The sequence below is a fragment of the Lactuca virosa genome, chromosome 3, assembly GCF_052849685.1.
Source record: "Lactuca virosa cultivar CGN04683 chromosome 3, Lactuca_virosa_CGN04683_v6, whole genome shotgun sequence".
Taxonomy (NCBI): domain Eukaryota; kingdom Viridiplantae; phylum Streptophyta; class Magnoliopsida; order Asterales; family Asteraceae; genus Lactuca; species Lactuca virosa.
In genome coordinates, this window is record NC_136428.1 from 36,581,274 (window position 1) to 36,606,484 (window position 25,211).

General features: G+C 36.8%; 1 non-coding gene across 1 annotated transcript; it reads right to left on the reverse strand.

Annotated features, from left to right (window-relative positions):
* Nucleotides 1-9,010: 9,010 nt before the first annotated feature.
* LOC145167984 (small nucleolar RNA R71) lies at nucleotides 9,011-9,117 on the reverse strand. Its single transcript, XR_013741581.1, has one exon. It is a non-coding gene; the product is annotated as a small nucleolar RNA R71 (small nucleolar RNA).
* Nucleotides 9,118-25,211: the final 16,094 nt, after the last annotated feature.

The following is a 25,211-nucleotide window of genomic DNA, read 5'->3' on the forward strand; positions in this document are numbered from 1 at the left end:
TCGTTGGCTAATTTTGACTTTAATTTTTATATTATTATTTTTAACAGACCGGGACAGGAAATCCGTTAAAAATTCATAACTTCTTCATCCGACGTCCGTTTTCGTCTGTCTTTTTACCGTTGTACTACTATTTACGAGACCTTCGATTCTCGTTTAGGTTGTGTCGGCTAAAAAACACTCGATCCAAAATTCGAGTTTTTAGCTGTCTACTGCAAAGCTGAAACTTAGAAAAATCATAACTTCCTCATACAAAGTCAGATTTGGGCGTTCTTTTTATGCATACTCCTGGTTTAACGAACACTACGACTTTCGTTTAGATCACTAAGGCTAAAAAGTAGTTTATCAAAAACTCACTTTTTACATCATTCGGCACCGTGCCGGTTTTGTCGCGAAACTTCGACAGGTCATAACTTCTTCGTTTTAACTCGGATTTCGGTATTCTTTATATATCCGTAATCCTTGTCACGACCACTACAACTTTCTTAATAGATATCGGCTTTATATAATATTTATTTTTGACGCTCATTTTTATTCTTAATTAATTAAATCCTAATAATTAAGCATAAAACACATAATATTCACATAATTCCTTTTCATTTCTTCAAAATGAGTTACAAAGGTTAACCTAGACTATTACGTCAATATTAATGCCTAGCCTAGAAACACGGGCGTTACAAGCATGCTCAGATAACGTGTCCTTTGGGCCTGCTCAGACGCAAACTCCAAGCAGAACATCGCCCTCTCATTGAACATACGAGTGATCTCCGTCACCGACTCCCCATCCTGTCTCAGACTCAAAAACTCATGTGCCAAACGTTCCCGCTTGACCCGCAGAATGTAACGGGCACGGAACATGTCTCGGAACTGCTCCCGAGTAACAGCAGCTCTCTGCTCATCAGTGTATGACCCTGTTGTCAGCCTCCACCAGTCTTTGGCCCCGATCCTCAGCATGTTCAGGGCGCATCTGACCTTCAGGTCAGTAGGACATGAACATGTGAAGAAACAACCCTCCACGTCAGATAACCACCTCATAGCTCGAATAGGATCCTGGGTACCGTCAAATGTTGGGGGCTTCATGTTATCGAAGTCCCGGTACTGGAAGCCCCTACTGACTCCTCCCCCTGCCGCGGTTACAGCTGATGCAGCTGCTGCGGTCGTTGTCTCTGCAAGAGCTGCGTAGCGCTCATCATAGTACTCAACCATGGCAGTCTTAATCAACCCAAACATCTCCGGCAGCTATGCCCGGAACATAGCAACAACCTCATCATGCAGGATCTCTCGAATCCTGGCATCCAACTCGTCTGTACCCATCTGCACCACAGTCTCAGGTGCTGTTGGCCCCTCCTGGCCTCCGTCTCCTGATCCTGATCCTGACCCGGATCCAGTCGTAAAGCGTCTCGTGACCACCATTCTGGAAACATACCAATAAGATATCAGATAACCACATAATGACAGGGAACCAACTCCCAACTAAACCCTAGGGATTGTGACTTCCTTTCTACGCGTATGGGTCCTGTGCTTTCAGTAGTACGGGCCCATACTACCTTCCACACCTACCCATATTTGTCTCAAGTATCACCACAACACCCTAACAACATGCATAACATAGCGAGCACTCAATTCCCACTCCTATAGGAACACTAGATATCTCATGACTGGCCTCACAGCCTCTCACAACCCACCCATCCATGAAACTTCCACCAACCCTGTAGCACTAGTGTATGCTATCCATACATAACGCTGGACCCTATAGACTTTCGAATATCCAATCCTACCCTAAGCTCCCAATCAAACAAGAACAGAACATAGGGACAATTCAACATTCTCAGGCTATAAGATCTTAATTATGTATAACCGTGGTGCATACACTAAGCAACTACAGTAATGATGTCAATCTCATATAAAGGAAATCCTAGGCTAGCAGGCATCATATAATCAGACAATTCTATCATGCGATTCTTGAAGATCCCTAGCCTATCTCTAGCATGTTGTTCTAACACATCATAATGATGCCAATCTCATATAAAGGAAATCCTAGGATAGCAGGCATCATATAATCAGGCAATTCTATCATGCGATTCTTGAAGATCCCTAGCCTATCTCTAGCATGCTGTTCTAACACATCATAACATCAAATAGCATTATGGTATTTTGGGGTCTACTTACTGGCTCCGGCTGATCGTACACCCTGCATCCTTCTTTACTTATTTTGAAAACCATTTAGAAAATCATTTTGAAAATCCTTCCTTGATTTGAGACTGGATTCACACGAATGTTCCTTCAATTCACTCAAACCAAGGCTCTGATACCAACTTGTAACACCCATTATATTCAAGCCAATTTAAAACTTTTCAAAACATTTAAAACCAATAGTTATTACAAATTTGTTTTCAAAATACTCTAATATCAGAGTTCATCCCAGGAACATAAATAAAACATGAGGAGCTGTACGATCACGCCTTCGCCTTGCCGTGATCCCCTGATATACCTGAAACGATAAACTGAAACTGTAAGCCCGAGGCTTAGGAGACCCCCAAAATACCAACCTCATAACCATAATCATATCATATAAACAAACATAGAACAGCTTGCATGATGAGCCTTCAGCCTGACTAGACCGCCTCGCCGGCCTTCAGTCTATCTGGACCGCTCTCCGAGCCTTCGGCACGTTTGGACCGCCTCGTAGGGCCTTCAGCCTATCCGGACTGCTCGCCGGGCCTTCGGTCTGGCTATCATACCCTCCTGGGTCTGTAGTCTATCTGGACCGCCCTGGGTATGTTGGCCTTCAGCACAAAGCAGGACCGCCTCAACCCAAACCCCCAATCTAACAAACATGTGCACATACATATCATACGCTAGCATATATAACGGTCAACCGATCTAACAGATCAAATAGCATAGCAACATCCTATAATCAGGATACCGACCTAACCAGGTCACTAACATATGTACAGATAATCATACAGATCTAACAGATCACATAGCATAGCAACATCCTAAAACCAGGATACCGACCTAACCACGTCACTAACATATATACAGATCATCATACAGATCTAACAGATCACATAGCATAGCAACATCCTAGAACCAGGATGCAATCATAAAGGGCCGGCCTTGGTGTCGTAGACCCTGTTGATATAGTGAGGAGAACTCACCTCGTACTGTCGACTCGAAGATAAACTCAAGCTCTTGGATTGCCGGTACTACTCCACCACTTAAATGCACCATAGAACCATGCTGGTAAATTTCCAATTTCCCAAAATGTCCCAGAAGTTCAAAAGTCAACCCTTGGTCAAGGTCCAAGTCAACTGTCAAATTCAACAGTCCATGTTGACCTCAACTCGTCGAGTACAACTAGTCACTCGCCGAGTTCCTTTCATGCTCACCAACTCGCCGAGTCACTTGAATGACTCGTCGAGTTCCTAGTGTCAGTGGTCGTAACTCCTCGGCCAACTTGGCGAGTTTTCCCCTTACAACTCCCCGCGTTCATACGTGTCCAAAGGTTGGGAAAACCCTAGCCGACTCGCCGAGTCTCTCATCTGACTCACCGAGCCCACGACAATCTTCATCGGACTCGCCGAGTTATTCATCCAACTCGTCGAGTTCGATGACCATCTTCATATGACTCGCCGCGTCGACCTTGCGACTCGCCGAGTCCCTTCAGTCCTTCATCTATACAGATGCTTTTTAAGCCATGCAAAGCCTCCAAACTGCAGATCTAAGCTCCTAGGGTATGTTTATCACGTAAAGTTGCAAACTTTACGTGCATGCAAGATGAAAATTGCCCAAAACAAGCTAAAAGAGTGGCTTAGGGCAAGGGAAAGGCCATAGCTCAACAAAGACCAGAACTTTATGATAAAGAGGGGCTGAAGGAGTCCAGATCTGAGGTTGCAACCTTAGATCTCGACCCAAATCGTAGAACCACTACAAAAACCCTAAAATCCCAACTTGTTACCTCCAAAATGATACCAAGGTAACAACTTGTTACCTCCAAAATGATACCAACTTGTTACCTCCAACTTGTTAACTAAGAGAGAGCCAAGGTAACAACTTGTTACCTCCAAAATGATACCAAGACAAAGAAGAATCCGGATCTACAACAGTCCCTTGCTCCAAAGTTCTTGAACTCCAAGATTTTACTCCAAGGATCCCTCTTCCAAGTTAAAGAGCACACAATTTATAGAGAGCAACCACTAATTAGGGTTTCTGAACTCAAGGGAGGCAGTAAGAGAGGCTAAGGGAAATAAGTGGTCCTTAAATAGGGTGCAAATCCCCGAAATTTAGGGTTTCATCTGCCAGCTCCTACTCGTCGAGTCCCTTCTTAGACTCGGCGAGTAGGTCACTAAAACACGCGGATCACCCCGCTGCTACTTGACGAGTAGGGCAACCAACTCGTCGAGTAGACCTTAAAACAAGAAAATTCTTATAAAATCGGTACCTGAGAATAGGGGTGTTACGTTAAATCTCGATTGTGCCCTTCAAGTTTGTGACTGGGATGTCGAGGATTACAAAACAAAGTGTGAATAACCATGCAAATTAACTTGGTACTCTTAATTTTATCACCTAATCGATGTGCCGGTTAACCACACGCGCTCCACCGATCTATGATAAACCTTAAGCCACCAATTGCCAACCTTGTCAAGTCCAAGTTAGTGTGTCGGTTAACCACACACGCTCCACTAACGACTGAAGCAAGGTGCAAAGTGTAATTTCATGGGTTAGCACCAAATTCACATTTTCCTAAAGTAACTAATATTGGAAATTTCTAAAACATTTAGTTACTTTATATTTATCATTATACTTTTAATGAGAGTTATAGTCTTTGTCCTACCCGTTCGGCTAACAACCCTCCACCAGTCAAGCAAGCGGTGGGTGAGAGTGGACACCCATTAAGCTGCCATTTTATAGGCAACAACCTTATACCCCCTTATGGACCGGCTTTGTGAATGAGGCCTACTAACGGCACGACTGACTTGATCTTATACACACACACACACACACACACACATATATATATATATATATATATATATATATATATATATATATTAACTTATACTACTATAAAGTATAAGGGTTGAATTCTAACTTTTAAAACTGTAGGGGTTGGAACTAAAGTTTTCTAAAGTGGCTTTACAAGTTCCAAAACTTGAGGGCAAGTTTTGAAACTCTTTAAAACTTTTCATCTTCATAACTTATGAGTTTAATGGTCTATAAAAAGAAGACTCTTCATTTTATGTAACCTATGAGTTCTTTAATGACTCTTTTAAAGAAATGACTTTTGGTAATCCATAACTTGAGGACAAATTATGCACTCCATTAATAACATTTAGATCAATAATTACATCATCAAACAATTTGCAAATATTTCCTATGTTCTATTAAAACTCATAAGTATGAACATTCATATCAACAATTTCAAGAATCATATAAACATATATGAAACTTGAAAATTTGATAATAACCGTTGAAAATGGATTAGCATAATCATTACCACACCAAAAACAGGTTTTATAAGCCCAAAACAGTTTAGAGTAATGATTCTAGTCCATTTCCAGCAGCAAAACTTGAAAATCTGCACACAGGGCCTCCTACTCGCCGAGTGCAAGAACCTACTCGACGAGTACGATGAGTTTACACTTGGACTCGTCGTGTCCCCCCATGGACTCGGCGAGTCCACTGAACAGTGAACACTTTTACGACTTTTTCAAGCATTTTGCATTAAGTATAATGAAAACAAGCCTAGGCTCTGATACCACTAATGGGTTTTGAGCATTCTAACACTCCTATGGTGTACATGCAACCCTAGAAACCTTGGATCTATGTTTTCTCTAATATACATGAAAATAAGAATTTTCCAAGTTTCTCATCCAAACTAGCATGGCATGGGGTACTTATAATATAAAACTAGTAGAATGACATACCTTTCTTGTAGCTTGGATTCCTTAAGACCTTGTGAGCCTAGCACCCCAAATGTGATGCCTCAAATGTTTCACACAACACCACAACTCTTGGAATAACTTGAGAGAAGAACACTTTCACTCAAAATCGGCTAGCCCTCCTTGTTCTTGTCTTAATGCCGATTTTGCTCCATATGGGGTTCCTTTTATAGTGTGTCACATGTAGGGTTACACCATGTAAACTCTAATTGACATGGTTTTTCATTTCCTCCATGATTCATGGGTTTTAACCTCCATGGAGCACCCTATGGGTTTTATCCCAATCCAATGAACCATGGATCATAAGCCCACTATATAAGAATGAATGATTTACAAATCAATCCCCATATATTTCATTAGTCCCTTTTGATCACAAAATTAATTCCAAATTAATTCTTGATCAATACTAATTAAATAATATGATTTCATATTAATATATTAGAACTTATAATATATTAACAAACCATAAGTGTCCTTTTCTCATTTTGTCTATCCAATTGTCATGATGCCATGCAACCCAAATGGACCATGCCAAATCGGGTCAACTACATACCAGATATAGTTATGGACTTAGACACCTTATCCAACACCAACACGGCGTGTCTAGTTAAGGAAAAATGCAGTTTTCATTAAGGTCAACACGGCGTGTTGGTGTCTAAACACGGCGTGTTGGAAGCTGGGAAGGAAACCCTAATTTTTAGGGTGTTACACCCTATATAATCTCTTTAAGCCCCAATGGATGGTCTCCTTACCAGCCTCCATTGACACTAAAACCCTAAAATCAATCCCTAAGTCTCTTAGTGGTGTTCTTGAGCTAGTAAGAAGCTTTTGGTGCTTATTTTTAGCAGTTGTGAAGGAAGAGGAGATCTTGAAGTTGTCTCGCTTGGTGGATTGGCTTTGCATCCAAAATCATCTCCTTTTAGGCAAGCTTTCTAAGGTATAAGGTTTGAACCTTGACTTATTGATGTTTAGATCTCCTCATATTGTGGTTTGTTATACTTTTGGTTCCTTTTTGGGTTGATGAGGGATTGAAGTCGTTTTAAGGGCTTATTATTCCATATCTGAGTTTGTTTTGGTCCCTTTGAGCATAATGGTGCAAGCTTTAAGAGATTTTTTGTGACATGCATGCATTAAGTCAATTATTAAGTCCCTTTTAAGCTTAAGAGCTTCATCTAGACATGCATGAATATAAAGTTGGCAACTTTACGTTGTTTTCCACCTCAAGGGAGTCAGATCTATGTTTTGGGGTTATGTCTTCAAGGATTAAGTGCTTAATGGTTAAGCCCTTGCACTATCAAGTCTTATGGTTGGGTTTTGGACCCTTTTTAGTAGTCCTTATGGGTAAATATGGAAACTTTATCCTTCTAAGCCTCATTTTGGTCTAGATCTGAGCTTTGGAGCTCTTGGAATCGGAGAAAGTAGCATAATGTATTAAGCTGTTGGAATTCAGGCAAACACGACATGTTTCTAGGTGAACACGACGTGTTGGCTGGGGTTTTCCCGACTTTTTGGATGCTGTTGGAACACGACTTTGCCAAGGGGAAAACACGGTGTGTTTGGTCAACATGGACTGTTGACTTTGACTTTGACCACGTCTCCTTAGCGAAAGCACTAAGTAAGCAAACTACCTTAATGAAATATGAAAGCGACTGAAAAGAAAGCCATTTTTCGAAGTTTGATCAGGGTTGACATGGGACATTTTTGGGCATGTTTGGGCCTTGTTTGATTATTTGGCTTTTGGGCCTTTCAAATTGTGAGTTTGGGCCTTGGTCTTGGACTAAGCTAGGTTAGGGGTAAAATGGTCTTTTTACCCCGAGTATGGATTTATGGATATGGTTTGGGACGCAAATGTTGATTGGGTGTTGTTTTGATATTGGTAGTTCGGGGATCGGTCAGCCAGCAGGCAGAGGTTTATCCACGAGATTCAACAATGTGAGGTGAGTTTCCTCACTATGTTTAGCGGGTCGAAGGCACTAATGCCAGTCCATGGTTTGCTATGTAGGGTGCTAGATGTATGCGAGACTCTTGCATGTGTATGTGCTTGTATGCTTACTGGGCGGGGGCCCGATCGTTATTATGTATGCTAGAGTCTGGTTATGCATATATGACTTGTATGTGGGCGGGGCTCGATGATTGTGTAGTATGCTACTATCTTTGTGATTTTCGCATGTTTTTGGATGTTATATGATTACATGGTTATTTGTTTGGTGGGTGGGGCCCGTTATGCGAGTGTGGGCGGGGACCGTATCTCTGTGTGGGCGGAGCCCATTATGTACTTATTTATGTATGGTATGTGGTATCTTGGGGAACTCACTAAGCTTTGTGCTTACGATTTTTAGTTTATGTTTCAGGTACTTCGGTTTTCAAATGGAAGAGCTCGAGATGATTGCATATCACACACCACATGTTTCTGCATTTTTGATTTACTCTGATTTGATAATGTATCGATACAATTTAGAAATCTTGGTTTTTATGACTATAATATGGTTTGATGTTTTATTAATCTAAAAATGGAAATTTTATGTCATTATTTTTGGGACGTTACATACAAGAATAAAGAAAATAAGATCAGCGAGTCAAGCAACACTTTTCAATCCGACAAATTCAAGCACTTTGAGAATACTCCAAGCGAGCCAGAATCCGAAAACGATTTAGAGGACGACATAAAGAGCGAAGTAGAAGAGACGGTGGATATAACAAATATGACGACGGAAGAATATAAGAGGTGGATGCGTAACGACAATTGGTTGGGTCTTGTTCCACCCGAAATTACAGCAACCGCAAATTTCGAACTCAAGGGGCACATTTTGGCCATGCTAAAAGATATCCCATTCCACGGGAAAGATCACGAAGATTCCTATAAGCATATTGACGAGGTTAATGATATTCCTAACTACTTCAATATTCCCAATATACCTCGTGCAACAGTGTTGTTGAGGATGCTTCCGGTGACTTTTAGAGGAGAGAAAAAAGGTTGGCTAAAGGCACTTCCTACCGACACTATCACTACATGGGCTCAACTTTGTGAAGAGATCATCCAACAATTTAGTCCACCATCCAAGGTTGCAAAATTGAAGAAGAATATAGTCAATTTCGAACAAAAGATGGGAGAGTCCTTATACGAAGCGTGGGAGAGGTACAAAGGTCTTCTTAGAAATTGCTTTCAACATGACTTGAACGTTCAACATAGGTGTCTAATTTCTATGATGGGGTGAATATGACAACGATGCAACTTCTTGACTCCTACGGACCGCTAACTAAGAAGAATCCGGCCACAATCAAAGAGTTAATTGAAGAATTCGTGAAGCATTCAAGAGAATATCATAACCCGCGAGAAGATGTTACAAGAGGTAAAGGCACTGGACAAGGAGGAAACGAAAACTTGGTTGCAATAATGGGTAAACTCGAGAATATGGATCGACGAATGAAGAAAATGGATCAGTCCATACATGTCATACGAGTTGGATGTGACAATTACAATGAGCCGCACTTGACCATAGAATATTAATTTTTATTCTTTCATGAATTACTTTATTAATGGTGTGATATTTATATATAAAACGACGTCATTTTGTATATTTCGGCTCGGTTCTCTTTTTTTTTCGGTTTCTAGATATAGAAAAACCAAACCGAACCTAAAAAATCGGCTTTTCTAAAAACAAAAACCAAACCATCGGATTTTCAAATAATTTGGTTTTTGGTTTTTTTTTAACATCCCTAAATTATATGTGAGCGCAAACATTAGCCATATGCTCAAAACCATTTTTCGTACGGAAAGTAAGATCTTATTAAAAGTAAATTTCAATATCAATTATATATAATTATTGATCATGGAACGTAACAATGATAAAAGCATAATGTTTGTTTTGTAGTTAAATATGTTGGGTTTTATTATTGGTATATTAGATAGATACTCTTTTAATATGCTAACCTTATAATAATGTGTTCCAATGATTTTCAAAGTTAAAAAAATTATTTAATTGTAGATAATGATCATGTTAGACATATTAAAAGTAAGTACAATAAAAACATTATGATAAACATGCAAAACACTTATAGTAATTATTTTAAGATATATTAGATTGGAAAAAACAAAACTTGCATGAGCATTTATTTTTAAAACGATAAAGTATTATTATTATTTGGTTAAGAAGCGTAGTAATATTTTGTTGGTTCTAAACATGGTAATATTTTCCAACCGGATTCTTATTAGTATTATTTTAACTTTTAATTTAATATCATAGACTTATGATAACCAGATTAATTAATAATTATATTTCTGTGTGTGGAATTATTGGGGGTAACCGAAGGTTAGTGGCTAGGGGAATGGGATTCTTTATCGTAACAGCTTGTAAAGTCACCAATTAGGTAAAGCTATGACCATGCATTAATTAAAGTATTAAACTATACATGTGCTTAAAGTAACTTTCTACAAACTTTGTTTATTAAATAAATTCATAATTATAAATGTTTTCCTACTATAATTATTGGCTTTGATTTCATTTTTAATCTTCTATCAACAGTACATGTTTTCTTTTTCTGCGATGCAATTTTCTCGACCAGGAGTTGCAGGTCACCAACCAAATCAAGAAGAAAAGAAGGGTCAATGGAGCACCATTACTCATCCATTACAGAGGACAAATTAATATAAGGTAAACTTGAGCTGATGGTCTCCTATGCGGAAGCTCTAAATGAAAACCTTACACACAAATTAATATGGAATTATCAGGGTGTGATATAAAAGACATTCAAAGAAGGAGTACTGATGCTAAGAAGAGTGAACGAAAACTGTGTACATAACTACATAAGAATGCTAATGTCACATAGGCAGACGGCAAAATAGAAGAGTGATAGTAACAGTAAGAAGGCCGAGGAAATATCTGCAAATAACTGAGCGCGCTATAAAGTTGACAAGAAAGACGATGATCAACAAAAGTATATATATATATATATATATATATATATATATATATATATATATATATATATATATATATATATATATATATATATATATATATAGGGTGAGGTTCAATAGAAAACCATAATTAACCAAGGAACAAATGTTTTTTTCAACTTTTAGAACTTATTTTTTATCAAAAAAAAAAAAAAAAAAACTAAAAATATAGAAATTCATAACTTTTTATTCTTTTTCCAATGATATCAAATTCGATTTTTTTTATTTTTTTAATTTTTTACGTCAAATTCACGATGTGAATCTTTGAAAATTCACAATGTGAATCCGAAAAATATTTTTCACATTCACAATGTTAATATATGAATTTAAATATTTTTAAATTTTTTTTCGATAAAGAATTAGCTCCACAAATTGAAAAAAAGATTTGGTTCCTTCAAGAACCAATAATTATAGTTCTTTATTGAACTTGTCCATATATATATATATATATATATATATATATATATATATATATATATATATATATATATATATATATATATATATATATATATATTCATTTGAAACCATGCTAATTTTATGAGACCGTGAGACCAAATTTAAAAATAATTTATAATGCAAAATAAAAGGAAAAATCCGAAAATTCTTTTTTTAATTATTATTTTTGTCACTTTAATTACCTAAAAAAATAAAAAAAATTACTGTTTTTTTTTTTAAAATACGTGAAATATTTTAATAGAATATTACACTGTAAATATTATAATGTGATTTTTAGAATGTTAGAATTTTATACTAGATTTGTTAGATATGTAAAATATTTTAATATTCTACTAGAATATGTAAAAAAAATATATTTTATTTTATTTATTTTTGATATTTTATTATTTTTTATTGAAAAATATAAATGACGAAAATAATATTTGAAAAAAAAAATTCAAAAATTTTCAATTATTTTGCATTTTAAAAATGTTTTTTTTTATCTACAAAATGAGTGGCCATGATTGCGTGTCACGGTCTCACAAAATTAGATCGTGTCACATGAACCTAACCCTATATATATATATATATATATATATATATATATATATATATATATATATATATATATATATATATATATATATATATATATATATATATATATATAAGAGTAGAGATACTAAAACTCTGATCGAAGGCGGCAAATTCCTGGAAATCGAAATATTCAAGTAAAATCAAGATTTGAAATATAGTTTTTTTTTTCATTCAAATATATTTTTAAATTAATGTGATTTGAAATCGAAGACCCGAAATAAGCCGGACATCAATTTTCAAAGGGATAAAAATTTGGAGTAGGTTGAGGCTGTTTAGTTGAAACCATACATGACAAATATTTATCACATAGGGGGTGCAGAGCACCCCGCGAAATGTACATGCGTTGATCATGTGCAGATGGGTCCGACCCCATTCTGGTTAGGGTTTTCTGTTTGTACTTCTCATATATATAATAGTTGAGAGCTAGAGTTTCAATGTGCGCTACTATCATTTTCAAACTTATGAATAAAATTGAACTATCGTAATATGTGGATGTAGCCCATATTGACTAGACTACATTAAGTTTTGTGTTTATGTTTGTGATTATTCTCGTTTAATCATTACAAGATTGATTCTAGAATATTTACATGATATTGAAGCATCGTATTAATAAAATAAAACAATGATTCAGATTGATTCTAGAATATTTAAAAATTTTCTAAATTCAATATATTTAATTATAGAAAAAAAACTTATTGAGACTATCATTAGAACTATTAAATTTTTTTTATTTTTATTTTTTGATTCAACGATTAAAATTGTCTTGACATTCACACAAGTGTTCTGATTTTTAAAATAACATTACCCTAATAATATATGTCAATTTTATGGAAAATAAAGTTTTATTTTCTTCCATTAAACTAGTTCTCTATTATAATCTTGTTTCTCTCTCTCTCTCTCTCTCTCTCTCTCTCTCTCTATATATATATATATATATATATATATATATATATATATATATATATTGTTTTGGTCAAAAATCACTTTAATAATTTTGTAACCAAATTAATAAGTATTGTGTGATGTTTAGTATGAAGATTTTAAATAAACATATTATAAACTGCTGAAGATGTTAGAAAGTGTCGAAGGTCATCCTAGGAATAAAATAGTAATGTTGAGATTTGTTATAAAGAGTGTTCGAAATTTTGATTTAATCTAAGATATAAATATGTATGTTCTTGGAAATTGGGACATAAATAGTGTTAAATTTGACAAAGAATGTTAATAAAGATTTTAAGATGTTCAAAAAGGTCAAGATACCAAACAGTATCTTGTGACTATAATCAAGCAATCAAAATATGTGCAAGTAAGTAAGTTTAGGATAACATGTGTAAATATTGAAATATATCAGATAACAATGTATAAGAAAAATGAGGGCACGAACATAAAGATATACATAGAAAGCCCTTAATGTTTTAGGATCTCTGACGTAAAACCTAGGAATGTGACAATGTCACACTGCCTTAATTATAACCTATATTAATAAAAATGAAGTTACATGTGCAAGTTGGTTGAGTGTGAGAAGATTTTATGTTCAAGAGATTGATGAGAGTAAGTAAGAGTGTCAGTGAACATGTGTGAGTAATGATCGACTTGTCTTTATATACAAAGATAAGATAACAAACTATCCTAAAAGTTCAGAATCTTTCCCTATTCTTGCTTGACCAGGTTTTTCACGGAGACTCAACGTCTTTTCTCGTTGACCTCGTGCTTCATGACTTGGTTCATGCCTTGTGAGATAAGCTTTTACTGTTGCATAGAATAATACAAAATATATGATTACAATTCCAAGATGTTGGCTTGTTCGTGATATTGTGCATTCAAGATGTGAGTATAAGTTTAAGATGTTAGATTATAATAAAGTAAAGATAAGAATATCACCCATGATAATTGCCCCCAAAAATTTCCATTCCAAGATCTTGGAAGATGGAGATTTCTATACTCGAAATCATACCGTTAGGTGATGATGGGACGTGACGCTCTTACCAAGACCAAATCATATATGTTTAACTTCCTTGGAATTTCAAATATTCAAAGGCCAAGATTTACGTTCAAGACCTCGTATAAATTCAAACCTGATTATGCTTGTCGTTTTACTTTCCATTGTGGAGATCCTTCAATCCTTTATGTAAGATTTCCTTCTATCCTTCTTTAAACTGTAAGTCAGCTCTATCTTTTTTTACCTGCTTGTTAGTATATATATTAATGGAAAAATCTTGTTTCATGATAGTACACTAATGTTGAAGGGTATCGTAGATTTCAAGGGGGATCTTAAAGCTTTAAGAGACATCTAGCGGTCAAGTTGTCTGAGAAGGAGAAAGAGTTGAAGAAGAGTGATAAAGATCTTGGTCTTGAGGTCAAGGATCTTCTAGCAAAAAATGAAGAGTTGTCCAAGAAATGTGTTGAGCTTCAAGGAAAGATCAATGAGATTACAAATGAGGCCAAGGTCTTTACCCCGAAATTAGTGTTGGAGGCAAGTTTGAAGATGATGGATGATCTCAACAGTGGTAATGAAGATTCTAAGAGAAGGAAGAGAAGTTGTTGAAAATGTTGAATTGTGAGGAGGAGACTCATGAAGAGGTTGAGAAAGTAGGTGGTAGTGAAGGTCTAACAAAAGGAGTAGAGAAGAAGGGTGAATATAATGAAGACCCGAAGACTTGGTAAGATGTTGCCCCTTGAGTGTATGGTTGTTTTAATTTTTTGATGGTTATGGCTGAAAACAATTGTCTTTCGCTGTTTATGATTGAAAAACAATTTTATTATGTAACGGTTTGGTTTAGGTTTTAATATGCCCAAGGGAGCAGAGTATTTCAAACTTTTTAAATAATATTTGGTAAAAAATATCTTAGTAAGATATATGTTAGACAATAATTTAGAAATGGAATACATCTTTGAAAAATCTTTTAAAATAATTTTGAAAATATTATTTTTAGAAAGCTTTAATAGTAGGAAAAGTTCAAGGTTACTTGGCAAGGTTTTGGGAAAATTCCAACTTTAAAATTTAATGTCTTTATAAGAAAATTATTTTAACGAAAGTACTACATTTGATAAATACGAATAAAGTGAATCATATTTCATAAAAAAATTCTATAATACGTCGAAGAATTTGTTAAAACAAGAGTAGAAAATATTAAATTTTATCCTCGTTTTTATCTTATGAAAGATTTCAAAATAGATCTAATAAATTTCATAGAGAATTGGGATGAGATTTTAGGATATGGAGTAATATGTGTAAAATATTATGTACCTTGATAAGTGATAATTGTTTTAGATTCTTTGATCAAATTCTTGGAACTTGTCTGATTTCTCGATAGTTATGCAGAGGTTTAATAATCTTGCTTCTTGAAAGATCTTTCTACTTGCGTGTATGCTCCGAGATTTTATTCATGCTTAGCGTCTTCAAGATCTTAGGCTTTATAGGCATGTTTATGCTTAATGGTGAATAAGTATCTTGGAGGTCTTGTGCTTTTGTGAACAAGATTATATTCAATCTTTGGTTAACATATAAATGTCATTAGGATATTCCAATATCTTGAAAGCCTTAACCTTTGTGAACATGTCTATGTTCAATAATTTATTGATACGTAAGTGTTATATACGTAGCATATTCCAATATTTTGAAATTCTTAGCCTTCATAAACATGTCTATGTTCAATCTTTGATTGACGTGTGAATGTCAAGCATTATGGATATTCCTATATATTCAAAACTTTGCCTTTTTTGAACATGTTTATGTTCAACCTTTGATTGACATGTGAAGTTTAGGTGACTAGGTTTTCTTTCCCGCTATAGGACATGTCCAAGTCACTCCATTGATATAAAACTTTAAGGTCTGACATATAGCTAGTAATAAGAGGGTTTCCATTTATTGAATTATAAAATGATCCTTTGAGTTATTTAGTACCTTATATCTTTGGAGGAATTATCAATCTCTAATATATTAGTCAATATCTTTAATTTAATCAAGAAAAAAGATCTTTGGTAAAGGGTAGGTGTTAGCTTGTGAAGGTTTGTATCGATCAGATACACTTCAAGTATTAAGAACAAACGTAAACTAATCTAAGAAAAATGAGGAACATAAAGTAAATAACATATGGAGTTTTCCAAATTGTTCTTTCACCAAGAAAGAGTTTTCTCTTCACCAAGAATATGTGTTGTCACAAAGACAGTCACCAAGATGAACTCTACATTAGGGTTTACCGTAATGTTGATTATATACTAATCTCTACAAGTATATCCCTTGATTGAAGGGATTGCGTCTAATCTATACTAAGAACCGATTTTATCACAAAGATACAAGATATATGATATATTCTATACTTATCTATATCATTACCTAATATTCAAAATATTACAATAGAATAACTACGCTAGACCTTGATGCTGATAAGCTTTATACGATGGCGCTGGTGATGTTGTAGACGTTGACGCTGGCAGATGTGTAGAGTGTTTGACTCATCAAATCATAAGGTGTGCCCTTACAATATCCCCTATCTGATGATGTCAAAACTAATCTTCTTCAGATTCATCAGAATAGCTGTTGTAAAACTTGTCAACTTCTTTCAAGATCTCAGGCTTGACCCATCTGAATTGATAAATTTTAAGTTCATCCAGTCTTCTACTAAGCTCCAGAGATATCACCACGCGATATCCTCTTTCTAGTTTAAAATGACCAAGTACTTCCAAGCGAAGATGAAACAAATTTTCAGTGGGAGCAGAAGGAAGATCATCAGTGCGTTGAAAGCACATTTGATTATGATTGTCAAGATAAAATAGCACATGCTCAGGTTATGGAATGAATATGTATTGGACTAGTTCAACACCAACTGGTAATTTTTTGTTGATATACTGAGTTCCACAAGAAGAAGAAACTTGTATTCTTGGACTGTCTGGGAGCGCCTGTTCTTCCAGAGGATGATGGCCTAGATGGACCAGCTGATGGCACAAGGTTCAACTTCTTGACTTTTTTGAGTAGCTATTGAATTGCCAACTTCACTTCTTGAGCATAAATACCCTTTTTTTGTCGATGATTTCTTGAAGTTGCATCCACTCGTTGTAGCCAAATTTGACTAGCTCATGGGCAAATACAACCTCAATGTATTCACATTTTGCTTTCTTTCTAACCAAGTGAAGCTTCAGTGACTCATTCCTCGATTTGGTGCATCTCACTTTGACAATAGGATCAAGCTTTGACCTGCGAGTAAAAATATCTCCAAACTTCTTCCTATCGATCCGACCATTCAGGTCTGAAACTATGTGTTGTTTCTCCACATTATTATTGAAGATTTTCTTGACCTGATTTTCAGTGCTTTGAACATTAGCACTCTCATCAGCAGAAGCAAGAGCTTAAGCAAGTTTGGTAGACAGACGTTCTTCTTTTCTTGCTTCTTTCTTTTGAAAAACAGCAGCATGATATTCTAGGATGATTTCTCTAACTTCCTCAATAGGTAACCTCAATTTTACTGCTAATTCATTTAGATTAAAGATGAGTTTGTTTTTCTTTTAAGGAGGAGATGTTGAAGGATCACCAGCAGCAGAAGAGCATCCAGCTTCAATGGCATGAGCTCTCCATGAGAAGGAAGCCTTCCTCTTTCAAGAATTGAGCTGGCCATTGTCAAAGTCAATGTCACTATCATTTCCTTGAGGATACTCTTGAGAAATCTCCTCCTCAAAGTAAGAACCTGGGTAGACAAAATTTAAGGGAACAATAGGAATAGCAGTGTAACGCTCTATTCCGAATCGTTACCCATTTGGGTGTGGGTGATGAAATGTGGATGATTCGGGCATTCAGATTTGGTTTTGGAGCCAAAGGGGTATTTTGGTAATATGGAAGCAGGCTTTTATGGAAATTGGATTTTTTTTCGGGAAACTTTATGGTAAATATGAGTTGATAGAAGTGTACAGCTTATCGTTACCTTTTCATGGATATAAGGATCATCGGAATCGGATTTGTAATGAAGAAGTTATGGCCTTCAGAGTACTTTTAGGGTTTAAGAAGGAAACCTAGTACGTGGGGCGTACATAGGGAGTACGCAGGGGGTACTAGTGCAAAGGGTTATATGTTGGGTGTACATTGGCGTACGCTTAGCGTACCCAGAGGGATTGATCGCGATTCTCGGCCTCGTACGTCGGGCGTACGAGGAGTACGCTAGGCATACGAGGGGTGTTTAAACCCTAATTTTTGGGCAAGTGTTCCCTATTTAAACACCTTAAGTCTTTAGGGCTGGCCTCTGTACCAGCCCCCAAACCTCCCAAAACCCTAAATCGACCCTTTAGCCTCTTGGTGGTGTTCTTGAGCTATTCAGAAGACTTTGATGCTTATTTTGCCTTTGGTGGAGGAAGTAGAGAAGTTTGAGGTTGCTTTGCTTGGTGAAAAGGCTTTGGATCCAGAATCATCATCTTGTGGGAAAGCTTTCTGAGGTATCAAGTTTGCATCTTGGCTTGTGTATGTTTAGATCTCTTGATGTTCTGTTTATTATGATTTTGGTCTCGTTTTTGGGTTATGGATGAGTTAGGTCATTTAAGGGCTTGTTCTTTCATATTGAGTTTGTTTTGGTATCCTTGAGCATAAAGGTGCAAGCTTTATAAGTATTTTGGTTTCATGCATGCATTAAGTCAATTATTAAGTCCCTTTTAAGCTTAAGATCTTCTTTTAGCAATGTATGAACGTAAAGTTGGCAACCTTACGTGATATTCCAGCTCAAGGAAGTCATATCTATGTTTTGGAGCTTTGTCCTAATGGGTTAAGTGAAAAATCAAGTTTTGGGCTGAATAGGGTGAGTACGATGGGCGTACAAGCAGGTACGCTTAGCATACAAGCCTCCAAGCGAGTACGTTGTGCGTACGTGCTGAGTACGCCCTACGTACTCGGTCTGTTGGGCCTTGCATGTTTGGGCTATCTTCTGGGCTAGGATTGCTTGAAGCTTTGTTGGGCCATCTGAGAAAAAGTGTTTTGGATTAGGGAAAATTTAATGGGCTTTAGGGTAAGGCCCATGTAAGGGTTTTGGCCCAATTTGGAAAATTGGGCCATAAGTGGGTTTTGGATGTTTATTGGTTTGTGGGCCTTTATGATTGGGAGTTTGGGCCTTAGTCTTTGACCAAATTAGGTGAGGGGTAAAATGGTATTTTTACCCCATATATGGATTGTTGGATTTGTATTGGAACCAATTGTTAATTGGTTGTTAATTGTTTGATAGCGCGGAGATTTTAATGGATCTGCAGTCAGAGATTTATTCGTGGGTTCAACTGTCGAGGCGAGTCTCCTCACTGTAATACGGGTCGAAGCCTCCAATGCCGGACCATTTGGTTTATGTATTATAGGAAGACCTGGTGGTGGCCCTTGGCATTCGTATGAAAGACCAGGAGGCGGCTCCTGACAGTCTATATGCAAGACCAGAGTATCAACTCTGGTAATTAATTAGATAAGTAGTTGTAGATTGTATTCTGGTTGTCTTTATGATGCTTGTATGGAAGAACAAGAGGCGGCTCCTGGCACTTGTCTGTAAGACCCATGGTTTTGTCCCCCGACCTGGAAAGGAAAGACCATGATACAACTCGTGGAATAATGGCAAGACTATGATTGGCACATAGCACCTCCTATTGTATTCTTGATATGTATGGCTGGTATGTTAAGTATGGTATGTGGTATTTGGGGAACTCACTAAGATTTGTGCTTACAGTTTGTGCTTTATTGTTTCAGGTACTTCCGGTTCGAAAGGGAAGGGCCCGACTTGATCGCAGTGCATACACCCGTGTTTTCCGCAACTCGTGATTTTGGGAATGAACTCTGATAATTGTTTTTATTTTGAAATACTTCTAAATGTTTGAATAAAGGACAAATGAGTGTTTTGATGATATTAAAATGAAATTTTTACCTTAGTTTTTGGGATGTTATAAGTTGGTATCAGAGCCTTAGTTTGAAGGATTCGGGCATACTCTCGGGTATGCCTGGACTCAAACTGAGGGTTTGGTGAAATATTTCATAAAACAAATGTTTTATTAAAAATGGTTTTTAATCAAAGAAAGGGGAGTGATGCGTGTAATCAGCCGATGTGACAACCCGAAATTTCTATCTTGTAAAGTCAATCAATTCAATCAAAAGTCAGACTTGTTTCTGTTGTATTTTAGCATTGTTAAGAGTTTGTTTGAGAGTTTTAAGCCTAGTACACTCAAGGTTTGTGTGATAGGATGAGTTACCTCGGATTCTTTGAGTTGCAATTGAGCCGGAAACTCCATCAAAAGGGGTTCACGACCACATCTAGACTCTTGGCGGTGAACAAGTCCCCTATATATATATATATATATATATATATATATATATATATATATATATATATATATATATATATATATATATATATATATATATATATATATATATGAAAATGGCTCATTTTATTCACTTTTTCAAATCCTTCAACCCTAGCTGTGAACTCTCCTTATTCTCTCTCAACTTCTTCAAACCGTGAACCCTCCTAAGGCCGTGAACATCCCTTTGTTTGGCCGTGAACTCCTTTAGTGCAATCATATGTGATTGTAACACTTCATTCCAAGTGTTTCCGAGTCCTAAAGGTTGTTCCCTATCAAGATTAGTTGTTATATACACTAATTATATCCATATATGTGTCATTATATACTTAATAGGATCTGTTTGTGCTCGGGACTTCACCTGACACTTAGCTTCCTATATCGATCTTACATTCAAATCACTCACTACAGGTGAGTTCATACCCCTAACTTATATTTTAAATGATTTTAAATGCTTTTAGGGTGGGGGGGGGGGAATACAAGTAGAAAACATTATAGTTATTATATCAATCACATGTGATTAATAACTATCAATCAAGTAGATTTCTTATTCTTCAAAACTGTGTTGTTAAACAAACTATTTCAAAAACCTTTTATAAACTGACATCAATTCATCTATAACCATTCAAATGGTTAAAACTCTTTTATATGATAAATTCTTTATTAAACTCTTTTAAACTTATATATTGTCAAAATCATGTCTATATAGATATAGTTATATAAATAGGATTGAAAGGGCTTAGGACTGATAACTCGCTTTATTTCATGTTCCTTGTTTGGTTGTGGACTTAGGGTATCGGTTGTTTGTCCGAGTGTCGTTTGAATCTTAGTTATATATTATGTATATGTACATAGATATAAAAGTTCTTCCATTCAGTCTAATACCTTTGGGTACAAAGGCATACATACATGTTCAGTCATTCAAGCAACAGTACTAGTAAACTATAATAGGTATAGTTTAGGAAGTTACTACTTACTATTTCTAGAACAATGAAACATACAAGAGTCAGTTCATACATAAGTCAGTTCAAACATACTATAATGAGAAACATAGAGAACATACTATATTCTAGAACAGAGAGAACATACTACACTAATACAATAACAAAGATAACATTAATGTGAGCCACTACCTCATGGCACGACAATATACTGTTGTGTCACGTTTTGTAACCAGAGTCTCCTGGAGGGAGAGCATGAATTTGTGTATAGATCTATACGGGATTGACCATCCTACACCTTGCTGCTAGCTACAGTGGGACCTGCAGGTCTACGTGTGACGAATGTCATACCATTTCGACGTCTTTGATCGTCGTGTTTTACTAGTAAATCAAGTATGGTTATAATCTCATCACATTTTACCTTAATTAAACAAACTGGTTTAAGGTAGTTAGTATATCGGTAGTTACTTATATACAATACTACAGTACATCCTTATTTTTCCATTACATTCATATTGTGATCTTATCACATAAACGGTAATGTAAACTATATTTTGGGTAATGATAGTCATACTTGGGAAAAACACTCACTTTTACAAAAGAACAAACATACAAAACAATCGGGTCTTGGTAGAAGACCACTTTCGTAGAAAATATAGGATTTTCTAGGAAGTATACAAACATTTACATCAAACACTTACAAACTTTACATCAAACTTTTACAAACACTTTCATCAAACTTATACAAACAATGACACTAAAATACTTATGAACTCATCAGCTTTAATGTTGATCTACTCTTTTAAAATAACTTGTATTCTCAGGTCACCAGTAGACAGGTACCGATGACCAGGTTTTGAGAAGACGGAGCACGTTCAAGACTCGTCTTTTATTTTTTATTCATATTTTGGTGTCTTTCAAACTATACAGAACACACTTGTATTAAATTATACTATTAATGCAATGGATGATGTTGTTGCTTGTCTTACTATTATGTATTGTTATGATACTATACATGACATACTCCGCCCCCGAACGTTTCCGTCGTTCTGGTTTGGGGGTGTGACAGCCGAGCTCAAGTAAGTGGTTCCCAGAATACAAATACATGTTTATTATGATATATGATATAATTATCAGAATTGCATGCTAGATTAGGGCTAAGGATCTGCTCAGTATTCTATGATAGGAGAGATGCATTTATATGCCTGATTGTATGAGATTTAGAATTGCATGCTAGTATGGATTTCAGATAAGTGGGTAGAATGGCTTGATTAGTGTATGCTGGTTAGATTTTATGTTTCCTGAATGATGCTTGCCTTGTGCTTTGTGGGGCTCTTATCATTGTGGATCAACTACTAAGTGAATATGCAAAGTCGCATGTGGCACGGGTTAAATAATCACAGAGTGGTGGATCTGACCCTATTGCGCAACTCTTGTTTGAGTCCAACCGTTCTAGGGTTGAGACTTTTACTCGAAGGATTATCTGATCTCTGTTGCATTTGACTGTGTTCATGAGGTAGTTAGTTGACATTGGTGGGAGCCTTTTAGCAGTTGAGGGCATGGTGAGGTCAGGAACCTAGGAGAGCCTAGGATATGCTCCAGTGGGTTTAGTGTCGTTGTTTAGTGAGTTTTTGGTGCATCAGTTTGAGAAGGTGACTTAGAGGATTATGCATGATTCCTGATGAAAGTATGGATAGGTGTGGAAGGTAGTATTGGGCCCGTACTACTGAAATCACAAGATCCATACTCGAATCAGGGAGAGTCTTGGAGAATCTAAGAAGCTTATGGGAGGAGGATTCTTAGGTATGTTTTGATCATTGACACGTTGTATTTCAGTTTGGTGATGAGCACTCAGGGAGGAGGTTCAGGTTCTGGTTCCAGCTCAGGTACAGGTACTGAGCTGATTAGCGAGCAGATGCGGGAGTTCATCTGTCGGAGATTACTCGTGGTATTTTGGAGTAGACTCCTATGATCTTTGGTTCGGTCAAGGAGAGGATTTTGGAGATCTTGGATGAGCGCTTGGGTGCGTTCCGTGTTGAGGTTATGGCTATCGTTGGAGCTCACACTTTTTCCATGAGTTCTATGCATGTGGAGCTCCTACATTCCATGGGGAGAGGGACCCCATTACCAGTAGGACGTGGTTAGCGGATATGGCTAACGCGTTCAGGACGAGTTTCTGCCACGAGGAGGCGAAGATCAGATTTGCTTCTTGCCTTTTGAAGGACAGGGAACAAGATTGGTGGGAGGAGGTTGGTCGTGAGGTGGGTGATGATGATGTCGATGCGATGGCATGGGATGATTTTTCGTGTAACGCCCCAAAATTATAACTTAAAAATTTTTATTCTTAGATTAATAAATGGTTAGTACACGTCTTTCCCATAAAAACCAGGGTAAATTAATTTTTAACATAGCATTGTCAATCACAGTATTTCACAAAAAACAGAAACATGCGGTGTGTGCTTTGCAATCATCCCGAGCCCTTCCAATTGAAAACCAGAGTACCTGAAACATACACTGAAAACCGTAAGCACAAAGCTTAGTGAGTTCCCCAAAATACCACACACCATACAACCACAGAATATCATGCAACATACAAATAGTTGCCATGGGCTCCCCCCATGGTCTTGATTTGGTATGTCATGGGCTCCCCCCATGGTCTTTACCTCGAATTCCATGGGCTCCCCCACATGGTCTGATATCCAAGTTTCACATGCTCCCCCTCAGGTCTTCCATGAAAGTATCACAGAGACAACTAGCATACCACATATCACAGAAGAAACTAGCAAATCACATAACATATAATGGGTCGGCATTGGTGCCTTCGACCCATGGATATAGTGAGAAGACTCACTTCACACTGCTGAATAATACAGAAAACCCTTGACTGCTGGCTGACAGATCCTTAATCTACCAATAACAAATCAAATCAATACCCAATTAACAATTTGGTTCTAATCCATAAACATAACTTCAAACCTGGGGGTGAAAAGACCATTTTACCCCTAACCTAGCCTTGACCAACACTATGGCCCACATTGAATTCTGAAAGGCCCAAAAGGCCAATTAACCAATCAATGGCCCAATTTTCCAAATTAGACCCAAACCTCTACATAGCCTTACCTTAAGGTCCAGTCATCTTTCTAGTCCAAAACACTTGGCATTCCGATGACCCATTAGCCCATATCCACACAAAGCCCAAATATGGCCCACGCATGGCCCAATTTTCCAAAATGAGCCCAAACCTCTCCAATGGACCTTATCCTAAAGCCCAATAATTTCTTTGGTCCAAAATATGTTTTCCAGATGTCCACGAAGGCTCACAAGAACTTAGTCCAAGAAATGGCCCAACCCGAGTCCTATAATTGCGAAGTCCACTCTAACTGAGTACACATGGCGTACTCAGCAGTACGCTGCGCGTACTCGCTTAATGGTTTGTACGCTGGCCTGACGTACTCCCTTCTTAATCCCACTTTTGCCATTAAGCACTAAATTCTTAGCCCATAAGTCCAAACCACAGATCTGAGTCCCAAATAATTACTAGACCCATAAAGTCATTGACTTGGTGACTTTGCATGCCCCAAAAGAACCCAAACTCCAAATATAACACTCTGCTACCAAGGAAATGCTTCTAACTCATGCATGGATGGATTTAAACTCTAAAGGTGCTAACTTTATGGACCTTAAACCTTAGAAACACTAAGAGGGAAACTCAAAGCTCCTGGAATGAAATCAAGACCACTAGATCTCATACTTGGGACCAAATTGAACCAAAACTCATAAACGGTAGATCTAAGACATCAATGATTAAGTTCAAAGATTTATACCTTCAACAAGCTGGAAATGAGACACATACGCTAGATCCATAAGCTCTTCCTTGATTCCCATCCTTGCACCAAGCTCCATCTTCATAGAAATGGACCAAAACACAAAAAATGGACACCATAAGCTCAAGATACCACCATGAAGACTTAAGGATGAATTCTAGGGTTTTAGAGGGTGGAGGCTGACATAGAATGAAGAAGGAGGCTT